We start from the raw sequence: 13140 nt of genomic DNA on the forward strand, positions 1-13140 counted from the left end.
CATGGAACAGCTCAGAGCACCTCGGACGCGCCGAGAGTGTCCTGGGTTTAAAGCTGTAGCCCCTAGTCAGTCACCCAGACCCCACGCCTGCCCTCAGAGATGGCGGGGCATGCGGGGGGGGGGGGGGCACCTCAAAAATGGACATGAAACTCTCATCTGCGTTGTAAAGGATCGGCGGGTTGTAACTTAATGTGTTGAATAGGCTTTCCCGTAGTAGGAAGGATATACTATATTAGATTAGTATAGTGGGAATTTCGGGAAAAATGAAAAGGTTGCAGTTGTTCCATTTTTGGAATCCTGGGAAAATAGACACGAAGACGAGGCTGTAGTTCCCAGGTTTTATGACACTGATAAGCCTGATTAATGATCACCCAGCAGTATTTCAGATTGCATCAAGTCAAGGCCCTCAGATGGGAAGGTTGAGGCAGAATTCAGAGACCAGTACTTGAGCAAAATTTAATTCTAGTTTTTTAAAAAAATATATAATAAGATCGTAGTGTTTTCAGCTTTTAAAAATTGTAGCAACTTCACCTACAAGCTTAATGATTACCAAAAATTTTTGCAAAAACAATTTTTTAACGTAATTTTATATTTTTATGTTGGACAGCATTCAGAGTTAATCCTGGGGCACACATGCAGCCCTCATGTTTCAGGTTGGACATGCCATATTTGGATTTAAAGCTATCATCTTACTGTTTATTTTTTGTCTCATATATTTTGTTGGTTTGCTTTGCTTTTTGTGCTATTTTTAAAATTCCATTCTCGTCCAACAGTTTTTTTTTGTTATACATTCCTTATACTTTTAGTAACCTTTCAGTTACTGCTATGTAATCAAACCAAAATGTAGTTATTTAAAACAATAACTGATTTGTTCGTGATTCCAGACTTTTTACTCAGGACTCCTGTGAGGACATAGTACCAGGAGCTCATTTGTACAGCGTGATGCCGGGTCCTGGCTAGTCTCACTCAAAGGCCTTAAAGAGTGAGGTTGGAGCTGGAGTCTCACGCAGAAATAAGTTGAGGACATGAAAAATACAAAGACAGAAACTTTTTCTTCTGTGTTGATTCTCTCCCTGGCTGATTGGGGCTTCCTCATAAAAGGATAATCTCAGTAAGGAAGCTTTTGCTTGCTTTGTGATTACTGATATTTCATTGACCCAAACAAGTCACATGACCAAGTTCAGCGTCTTAAGTGAGAAGGTTCTTTCTCTGAAAGATTGTGGGTCACTTAAAGTAGGGGTAACTTACCTTAATTCAACTAAGGGTTGATACTTAGGTGTGCCTTTCATAGCTAGTTTTATTCTTTAAATCCTGGTTTTCAGAACATTGGCGCTCTCATACTCTTTAAAAAAAAAAAAAAAGGTTGGAGGGGAGAGGACTGGAAAGATGGCTCAATTAAGAGCACTTGCTGCTGTTGCAGAGGACCCAGAATTCTTTCTCAGAAGACCCATGGCCGCTCACAACATTTTGTAGCTCCGGTTCCAGAGGATCGGATGCCTCTTCTGACCTCTGTGGGTATCAGGCACAGACATACATACATACATACATACATACATACATACATACGTGTAAGCAAAACATCGTACACATAAAATTAAAGATTTTTTTTAAGTTTGGAATATGAATGTTTAAAAATTATGCTTTGTGAATTTTTTTTATGATTCTCGCAGAGGTCCATGTTAATCTCGTTGCATTTCCGATTTCATTATATTTGCTGTTGAAGTGAGCATGGATTCATACACTTGACAGGAAGTGCCAGGTTCGTCATGAGGGCTCTTAGAGCCTGCACTCTGCGCTTCCTCTAGTAACTGACTGACATTTTGGGGTTTCCTAGGGAGGGTAGGAGTATATTTCTTCAGTGAGAAGAGGGGAGAGTTGAGCCATACAGTTCCACTTGTCCTTTCCTCCTTTACTGGAAAGTTCTGATTGCTCCTTTTTTTTTTTTTTTTTTTTTTTTCTCTTGAGGACGAAGGGTGTCAGGTTGCCTAGCTAAAAAGTTAATCTCCCTAGATGTCATGCAGTTACGGGTGCCCATAAGGAGATGACAGTTCCAGAAACTGGTCAAATGGTAGAAAAGCAAGTCTTCTAATACCGAGCCTCTCCTTCCCTCCAGTTCCCCCCCCTCACCCTCCTCTTCTGACACATAGATGGAAATAGTGTCTCATGACAAAAATAAGAGAGAGCCTAATGTGGAAAACATGAAGAGGGAAGCCATAGGCTGAGGATGCTGGAAAGAAAGGAGGAACCCGGGTCATTCGTGACATCCTGAAGCCGCTCCAGCAGTTCTGAAATGGCTACTACTGTCCCCCAAATAAGCCTGAATTGGACTCCACTGCTTCCTGGGGAATGTAGCTGAGCACAGTCTTGGCTCATACATCAACTGTCATAAGTTACCTTCTTCTGAGTGTTCTTGCTCGAATAGTGAGCAACTTAGAGATTAATGACTTTGTGTGTCAGAAATGCAAGCACGATCATAAAAGAATGTATCAACTCCTATACCAGTTTTCTGCTAAGTCCTGATATTTCAAACTATTATTAGATTAAGAAACATTTATTAAAGGAAATAGAAAGTAGAGAGAAGAAACAAAACCTATACTTGAATCTCCTAAAGTACCATTTTAGAATTTTGATATAATTATGTTCTCTGCCTTATTTTCAAGTACTTTTTTACCTTATGACATTAGTGTATATTTATATTATTTTAGCTAATGTTTTACTATAAATAGCTTTCCAAGTTAGCACAAGTTAGCAAGGGTGTGGCTAAGTAAGAAAACAAATACATATACTGTGGTAAGTGACATAATGTAATGCACACAGAGTGGTCCTAAAAATATCCAGAAGGGAAATTAAGGAAGTAGCTGGCTAACTATAACATGTTTTGGTTAACTAGTTCTTGTCACTGAATATGTCAATTAAATTTTAAAAATTATTATTGTGAGTGCAGAGCACAGTGTGTGTGTGTGTGTGTGTGTGTGTGTGTGTTTATGGGTGCACACATAGCATATGGTGGGAATCATAAGAGCTTTAAGGATTCAGTTCTTTACTTTCAGCTTTACATGGATTCTGGGGATCAAACTAATGTCACCAGGCTTTCACTGTGACTGCCATATCACTGCCCTCAATTAATTAAAAAATATTTAACTCAAGTCAATGGATTAAGCATGAGTAAACATAGAGGGAGAATGGATGGCCTATGGCATTTTAGCGGGCCATTTTCAAAACTAGAAGATATACCATGCAGCTGTGTGTGTGTATTTATACCTTTTATTTGTGGCCATGTATTTTTAGAAGTCATTTAATTCTTTTGAAATATGAATATAGGATGGAAATATTTTCACGTCCAGGCATTCTTTTCGGTGCCAATTTTCATGATTCTTGGTGTCTGGATTTGCCTCAGCGTAACAGATCAGTTCCTTACCAGTACTCCTAATGATCACATTTTAACGCAAGAACTCAGGCTTCCTTCTGAAACTTCAAGTGACTCAAGGCCTCTAGTTCTCATTTTCTTCAACAGTAAATGTTATCAAGTCTAAATATCAGTATCCTGTTGCTTTCGGTTTTTGCAATTATTAGTACTTGTTAACTTCCCAACACACTTCTCCAGGAAATACAATGAGTTTTGGTTGCCACACCAAGTAGGAAGCAATGACCAATGTGGCCAGGAGAGCTCAGGAAGGAATTGAGATCTTCGGACAGAGACTCTGTCCGTTAGAACTGCTGAGCTGAGACCACCTAGAGAACACGACTGTTTGTGCAAGAGTGAGTCAGGACCTCCTTATCTGAGTGCTATGTTTAAGTTATGTTTCCTATGGCTGTGTGAATAATGAATGGTTTAGGTTTGCTTAAGGGTTTTCCTAAATATGTTTGGTAACTGGATATTTAAAAGTCATATTTTCTAAAAACGACGGAAGATCATTACATATTTGAAAAAACATTTCTTAGAATCTTTTCTCTCTCTTGAAATTCACTGTTATCCCTTTGCCTCTAGTGAGGCAGCAAGTACTTGTGTCTGGGAAACTAAAGGTAAAGACCTGGGAGTACAAAATCCCAGTACAATAAATGCTAAATGTTTCAACAAGTTCACACGTTCTTCTGGTTATCTGATATGTACAAGCTCATATGCTCCTCTGGTTATCTGAGATGTGCAAATTCACATGGTCTTCTGGTTATCTGAGATGTGCAAGTTCACGCGTTCTTCTGGTTATCTGAGATGTACAAGCTCATATGCTCTTCTGGTTATCTGAGATGTGCAAATTCACATGTTCTGGTTATCTGAGATGTGCAAATTCACACGCTCTCCTGGTTATCTGAGATGTGCAAATTCACACGCTCTTCTGGTTATCTGAGATGTGCAAATTCTCACGCTCTTCTGGTTATCTGAGATGTGCAAATTCACACGCTCTTCTGGTTATCTGAGATGTGCAAATTCACACGCTCTTCTGGTTATCTGAGATGTGCAATTCACATGCTCTTCTGGTTATCTGAGACATGCAGTGTAAGTGCCTCATCACCTGCTGACCTTAGTGTTTTTTAGGATTCAGAAAATCTGATGAGCTCTTCTTTACCCCCAGTATGGATCTGCTAAGTAGTTCTTGCTGCATATACTGAAAGTGCTTTCTAATATAATTGGTTTGGGGTCTACATGAGGTGATTTCTTCAAAGAAGTCAGTCCCCAGATATTTTCCTGATCTTGTATTCAGTCAATTGAGTATACCTTTCCAAGTATGCATCACTCTGCAGTAGTTACGTGATATATGTTAAGACAGCGTCTACTCTTTCCAGTTTGTCATAGTGAAACTGGGTAACCCGCCATCCAGAGGCATCAGGAAAGCCTGTTACAAGTTTGGCAGTCCTAGCCCAGATCTCCAGAACTGGAATCTCAGATGGGGCAGGGAAGTAGACACCGCTGTTCCCGAGACATGACTATTCTAAGAGATCTTCATCATTTGGAACACTTGAGAGCCAGGAGGAGGTGGATGAAAAGTGTGGCTAAATAAGAAAACAAATACTTAAATTGTGGTAAGTAACATAATAGATATATACAGGAACAGTGCTTAAAATATACAGAAAGGAGGTTAATTTTATTGTCAGAAGAGAATTATTAGCTTCAGACTTCCTGAACCATGTTTAAGTATTGTTCCTTAAAATGTTTATAAATACATTTGTTTCTACTTGGAGTACATCTAAAATTGAAAAGGAACATAAAATAGGAAACCTACTTAAAAAAGAGTTTATGTCTATGTACTTGAGTTTAGCTTGGAAGAGCCTGTACAAGCCAGAAAAGGGAGCTGGATCTCCTGGGCTAGAGTTACAGGTGGTTGTGAGCTGCCATGTGGGTGGTGGGAACCAAGCCCCGGTCCTCTGCAAGAGTAGCAAGTGCTCTTAACTGTTGAACCGTCTCTTCATCCACAAGAAACCCTATGCTTTTTAAAAGTGAGATCCTCCAGTAAGATCTGGATAAGCATATACATAAATCATCTGAATTAGCAGCCTTCTACTTATGGGAATTTATTCTAAGGTTATAATTAGGGTCGTATGCGTGGGTTTGGTTGCAAAGCAAATAAACTGAGGAGGTTTGAGCAGCTCATTTTCCCCAGTCCAAGACCCCATTTTTCATTTCTTATATTGTTAGGAGACGTTTTAGACCATAAATACTTTACATTTTAACCGTTTAACATCTGAAAAATAAACAACATTATTTGTGAACCCCCATTTCCCCCTTTTCTCTTTTGAAACAGGGTCTGACTTCAGACTCACTGTGACTATGACTTCAGACTCACTATGAAGGAGCAAGTGAGTGTGAACTCCCAGTCCTTCTTCCTCCATCACTCAAGTTTTGGATTACAGGTGTGGGCCACCACATCTGCCTCAAGATTTTTATCATTTTTGCCAAATGACAGAATTTAGGAATTGAGTTCATTAGACCCTGGCCAACTCTGTTGTCCAAGTTCATTATAGCTTTTAAGTTTTCATTGCTGTTCACACTCAGATTTGTGCTTTTGGCCGAGCGGAGGAATTACTGTGGTGCCTGCCATCTACCTTCCTCTGGTTCTCCCTCCAGGTAGTGTTCAGCCCACAGGATTTCAGCCTGGCCAGCACCTGAGACTTACCTGAACCACTTCACATGTGAGTGTATGCATTGTATATCCGTTTGGAATCTGTGCCTAAGACCAATGAAACCTGAGATCAGAGTTTCTCAGATGAGGCCTGTGTACTGACAGGTGCCAGATTTGTCTTTCCTGGGACTTAGCAGAATGCAAGATATAAATCAGATAGTCACTTTATTTATTCAACACATTTTTGAGCATCAGCATTCTAGGCCTATTTACTTACTTTGCATGCCGTGTTCTCGGTCTGTCTAAGTGTTAAACGGTACAGAAGAAAACAAATCGCAGATTCTTAGTATTGCTATAACTGGGGAAAACAGGCAGGTCGTTCTCCCCAGTGTATTCGATGGTGCTGAAAGCTGTAGAAATCAAATGTGGTAAGGTTAGAACAACCACTTCAGCAAACAAGAGCATGTGAACGGTAATTATTCATAGTTATATCTGAGCAACATAGGTTAAGTTAAGACTGTCCTAGATAAAAAATGTATACTCATCCTACATTCCTACATGAATCCTTAGGGTGCCATGGGAAAGGGAATGAGGTACTGAAAAAAAAGTCACGTAGTGAGCATTGAAGACCTTGCTAAGAAGGTCTTCTGTCAGTAGACGCTTGAAGAAAGTAAGGAGCAAGCAAGAAGAATATTAGAGGAGGGGTTTCCAGGTAACCGGTGCAGCGCATTCAGGTTCTGACAGGTTCAGGCTTGGCATGTGAGAGGAAAATCCTAGGAGCCAGTTAGATTGGGGTAGAATAAACAAGGCCACTGCTTAGGCCTTTAAAGCCAAAGTCAATGTCACTTAAAGTTAAAAGGAACAACTCTGGCTTCTGTGTGGAGAAGAGCTTTGTTGGACGGAGAGAATGCAACCAAGATTAGTTAGTCCCAGGCAAGAGACTACGGTGGTTTGAACTAGTGTGGCAACTGAGATTCTGGGTACCCGCTGAGTGCTGCTGAGAGGGCTTGCTCGTCAATCAGGATGTGGATGACATTGAAGACCCAGGCGTGATTCCATCTGAAGCTGAGGCAGCTAGAAGAATGGGAGGAGCAGGCTTTGGGAAAGGAGGAGGAGGACTGTAGCTTTGGTTATCATGCTGAGACATTCTGGGTAACACCTGAAGAGGGACTAGAAGTCAGTAAGGCAGTGATATCTACCAATAGGGGAGAAGTTGGAGTTCTTTGTCATTGTAACCAAGAATGTCCTTAACTATATTATTTTTGCTGCATCAATTAGTTTGTGTGTGTGTGTGAGAGAGAGAGAGAGACAGAGACAGAGAGAGAGACAGAGAGAGAGAGAGACAGAGAGACAGAGACAGAGACAGAGAAGACAACTCATGGAGTTAGCTCTCTTCTTCCCTTATATGAATCCCAGGGATTGAATTCTGGCCATCAAAGTGTGGCAGCAAACAGCTATCTCCCTGGTCTGAAAGCCCTCATGTCTACATAGCAAACACACTGGTTTCTCCATTTGACATTGCTATATGACCAATCTTTCCCTGGGGACTCACCCCACATCGAGAACACATAACACCCCAAAGTCCAACTTGGTGACCCAATGGGTTTTATTGGGGTTACCTACAGACACATGGGGTGAGGGGTTTTTACAGAAGCTGAAATGACTCAAAGACAGCAGCATCACTAAGGTCCACCCAGCATGGATGACAGCTCACAAAAGCCAGGAAACCCGAAGCACACTTTTAGCCTGCAGGCAGCTCAACGGGCTGGAGATTATTTTTTCCAAGTGACTGACTCAATTGGTCTAACCCTCTTCCTGGCAGCTCAGCTGGTTTCTGCTTCTTCCAGGCAGTCCGTCGTCTCCATTGGCAGAGAAGGGAGATTTATTCTCACAACGTCTTTAAATGGGGTGCTGTTACTCTTGGTTTGTTCCTGCATTTACAATGGGACACAGTGGGGTTTGGTTCTTGGTGAGCACAACCAGGAAACAGAAAAGTGAAGAAAGTGTTCTTGCAGCAAGCGAGGCGCATGCTGGGATGTTTCCCAAGTAGAGCTCTGAACAAAGTTGGGGGTTTTAATAGAGGACACTCATGCATGTTCTTAGAGGGGAGAGTCATCATCATATGCTCGGCTGGAAGTCATGTGTTTGTAGATATCACATGTTCAAACCATGGCAGACGGTAATCGTCCTGGGCAGAGAATTTAGTATTATAGTCAGCCACATTTGCTTTAACTCACCTAAAAGGAGACACGTACAATGACTCAGCAATTCTGGCTGGTTCCTGGTTTCTCTGGTGCGTTTTACAGAAAGTGAAGGGTAATTTGAGAAGGACACTTAACAGTCAGAGGAAAAGATACTCCACCCTCACCCTGAGCATAGGTGACTGTTGTCACTGGTGCCTGCCTCCTGCCTAACAACTTCCTGTTTCTCCAGCACAGGCAAACTGCAATCCCTAAGAACCAAGCTGATGTAAAGCTTCCAGTGTCCTGGCAACCCCGTTTAAGGAAGCCGGCTACATAAAGAATGACTCAGGGCTGATGAAGTGAAACAGGTGATATACCCGTGCTCTTCTAGGGCCAAGGAAAGAAAACTAGCAAAGCCAGGCATGTTAACATTTGAAAACAAAAAACCGGTACAAACTTATGCAGCTTTATAGTAATGTAAGCTAAATCTAGAACAAAAACTTATAGTATCAATTTGAATTCCTATTATTTATTGGCATCTTGCCTATAGACTTTAAAGCCGCAGCTGTCTCTTATTTTCGAATGTTAAACAGATGGAAATTTATTGTACCACTGAAGTCTGTATTAAACCAAAGAAAATATTTGCAAAATTATTTACTGTATGCATTATTTTGACTTCGTTGTGGTTCTAGTTTTCGTTTTCTGAAGAGTTAGAGCTAATTAGAAGTCAAGAATCTAAATTATTTTTTTCTCCACATTCACTGAATATATTTACACTGAAACTATGACAATCTTTTGGTTTGAAAGTTTTACTAAAGAATAGTGTTTCTTTGGTTAAAAATAACTCCTCGTTGAAATGAAATCTGTGTGACCATAGAGAAATGGAAACCAAAACTGTTTTTTCTTAAACTTCAAAGGGAAAAGCCAGGAAATTTTAGCTGCCTCAACAGAACACCAGGTACAGACTGGAAATAGATGGACTAGTTGCATAAAGTGACCCAGAAAAAAAAGAAACCAAAAAACAAACAAACAAAAAACCCTCAAAGATTGACATACTTTGTATTTATCTCACTTTTGATGACTGTCTCTGTAAGAAGTGTCTGAGCAAATGAGACAAAACCTGCTTTGCCTTCATATAGCACACAGGATAATATATATTACTCAGATACACAAATCAAGTTTCTAAAAATGTGTGTGTGTGTGTGTGTGTGTGTGTGTGTGTGTGTGTGTATGATGGATGTGTGTGAGCATGGGCTCACAGTGGAGGTCAAAGAGCAATCTCTAGAAGTCAGTTCTCTCCTTCCACCGTGGGTTCTGTGACTCGAACTTAGACCATCAGGTTGAACTCAGTTTGTTAGGCTTACTGGCTTACCCAGCTGTTACTTTTACTCACGGAACCGTTTGTCTGGCTCTACAGTTAAAAGTTTTGAACGTTGAGGAAGTTCAGACATTCAATCATTGAGACCGTATCTAGACTGGGGAAGATATGCCTGGTCAAAAACCACGTGGACATGAACGCTGATGATTAGATAGCAAATAGATCAAGGGGCAGTGTGCTGGAGTAGTTAATAGTGATCAGCAGACAAACACAGTAAGTGAAAGTCGGAGTGGTGAAGGTGTGGTATGCACAAGAGAGCCAGAGTGCCCAGAAGCAGAAAGTGAAAGGGGGGGGTATGATTGGAGATGGTTTGATGGATGTACACACTTAGGCACAAGTAAGCAAGCGTCCTTACTAAAAACTGACGTCAGAGTGCTTCAGCTAAAATGATGTGACCTAAGGAGGTGGCTCAGCAGTTAAGAGTTCTTCCAGAGGTCCAGGGTTTTATTCTCAGAACCTACCCAGTCGAAAGCAACTGTTTAGATCACCACTTCCAGAAGATCGAATAGGCCCTCTGGCCTCTGTAGACTCTAAACGTGTGGCGTGCAGACAAACATATAGGTGTTACAGCCATACAAATAGAGCAACAGATATTTTATAGAAAGAAAATGCTGTGATCCTAGTTTATTCTCAAATGTCAGTCTGTGGTAGTGGGGTGACAGGTGTGGTGGTGTGCCTATAATCCCAGTACACACGGAGACAGAGGCAGGAAGATTGCCAAACGTTATAGGGCAGCGTGGAATACATAACAAGTTCCAGGTCAGTATATAGGGAGACCCTGTCTCAAAAAAAGACGGGGCGGGGGGGGGGGGGGATGAAAGAGTCAGGGGAATCTTTCAATTTTAATAATAAATAATTCAGTATAACATTCTTATCAAGAAGAAGCATAGAAGTTGAACCAAAACTATTTTTTAATTTCATTTATTTTGAGAGAGTACTGATATGTAGTTCAAGCTGGTCTTAAATTCACTATATATCCCAAGCTGCCCATGAACTCAATAAAACTTAAGATCCTCCTGCCTCAGCCTTCCAAGTGATTGGTTGTAGGTATGCTCAGTCACACATGGCTCAGACTACATAGTGTTTCGCTTGCTCAGAGGTAACATGACAAGAAAGAATCAAAGAGAGAGATCTGGGAGAAGGAAAGTTGGAGAGGTAAGTAAAACACTTGGGCCCATGTTGTTCAGAGAGGTGGCTGGGATGCTGTGCAGAACTTTGAACAATTAACAGTCATAGAGATAAAATGGAGATCTGAGGTCAAGGGGAATGGTGTCAGGCTTTGGGTTGGGAACCAAAGAACTATCTAGGAAGAAGGGGTAAGCTGGAAATTGACCAACCATTCCAGAGAGTTGAACCCTTCTCTCTCAAGTTCTCTAATGTAATTCAGTTGGACTGGGTTAAAGATGCTTTAGGATTGCCTTTGATTTTAATCTTTTGCTGCAAGATAAGTCCTTTAAGCAAGATAATATTCTTTAAGACCTGGAGCTATTTTTATGATTATTCAAATGCAATACATTCACTGAAAAATAACTAGATAAGCATTCATAATCTGATGGGACAGGTCAAAGAACATCGAAGCCAAACTGGAGAGCTTACTGAGCACAATAGGTCAATCTGAATAATAGTGAAATAATGGTAGTTCGTTACACATATTTAACTTAAAAGAAATTCATAAATATACAAAAATATTCCAAAAGTGGGGGAGTATAAAAGAGAGCAAGCTCTTGGGCTGTTCTGTTTGTTTTTTTGTCCTTTGAGGTAGGGCTAAACAGTAAACGTAAAACCCAGGCTGACTCAAATTCAACCTCCTAAAGAACTGGGACTACAGCCATTTAACACCACACGTAGCCGAGAAAGTTCTGCACAGAACAATAGCTAGGAAATGTGGACAGACTGATGGAATTAGAACATCATTTGGCTAGCTAATATAGTAATTACTAAGTTGATATAAATACTGCTAGGTGAAAGGTTAGAAGATATTCAGTCTTAAAGTAGTCTGTATTGTCCACACTTCCCCAGCGAGGCTACACCTCCTCCACAGCAGCACCAGCCAAGGAGGACCTAATGTTCAAATACCTGAGCCTACAATGGACATTTCTCATCCAAACCACCACAGTGAGTTTCAAGCTTAATAGCAAGACCTGTTTCGAAATAAAACCCAAGATATCAATGTCATGAATTCCAAGTTGTGGGATTTCCTATAAAACTGAAAACATATTCATAACATGAGAGATTAAAAAAACTGTTTTGGATTGAAGAACATTAAAGGCTATGTCTGATTGTTACTTACATCGTGAATATTTTAAAATATTATAATTATATTCAGGTTAAATTTTTGTTTTAATTTTGTTTTGAGACAAGGTCCTCACTCACTGGGTAGCCCTGAATGGCAGCAAACTCACAGAGATGCTTTCTCTCCCCGCCCCATTTATTCATCCATTTATTTTAATTTTAGTGTGTGTGAACCTGTGTGTGTGTGTGTGTGTGTGTGTGTGTGTGTGTGTGTGTGCACATGCAATGGTGCATGTATAGAGGACAAAGAACCACCTGTGGGAGTTGATGATCTCCTCTCACCATGTGGGTCCTGAGTATTTAAAATCAGGCTTTCCAGGTTGGTGGCAAGTGTCTCTACTTGTGAGTCATCTCCCAACTCTTTGTTTTCATTTAATTACATCTATTTATTTATCTACGTATATTTATTTATATGTGTGAGGGCAGAGGGCAACTTGCGGGAGTCAGTTCTTCCACCATGTAGGTCCTGAGACTAAAACTCAGGCTATTTGCCTTAGTAGCAAGCGCCTTTACCCACTAACCATCTACATGGCCCACTGTTTGCTCTTAAAGGGAAGGGGTCCATGCGGAAATATTTAGGGGATGAAGAATCATTTTGTATGTAGAGTAAGATCACACGCTTCAGGTGTATCTAAATGTTTATACATACAGAGCTACAGGCAAGCGTCCCTCACTTTGAATAATTATAGAAACGGTGTAATGCTTGGTTAGTATGGTGGAATACCTGTAATTCCCAGGAGGTGGGGCGGGGGGGGAGATCAGTTTAAAAAGTCATTGTCGGCAGGGCAGCTCCACTGTGAGTTCCAGACTAACCTGCATTACATGAAGTGGCTTGACAGGTAAAGGGAGAGAGCCAGCTCCCTGTCGTTCTCTGACTTCCACATGAGCACCGTAATATATACATACACACATACAAACACATACAAGTAAGTGAGAAAAAAGAAAAACGCAGCTGGGAGTGAGGAACTGGGGTGAATATGATCAAGATACATTATATACATATATGAAATCATCAAAGAATAAAACTATTCTTGAAAATATCATTGTGAAAATATTGACTCATTTATAAAACGAAAAATGAAAGTAAAACTGATTTTTATTTAGTACACAGTCAGATAAAAAAAAAATAGGAACACTGGACTGGAGAGGTGGCTTAGCAGTTAAAAACACTGCTATTCTTACAGAGGACCTGGATTTGAGCTCAACACTCACATGGTGGCTCACAACTGTC

The sequence above is a fragment of the Myodes glareolus genome, chromosome 20 (genome assembly GCF_982192425.1).
Source record: "Myodes glareolus chromosome 20, mMyoGla1.1, whole genome shotgun sequence".
In the NCBI taxonomy this organism is placed as follows: Eukaryota; Metazoa; Chordata; class Mammalia; order Rodentia; family Cricetidae; genus Myodes; species Myodes glareolus.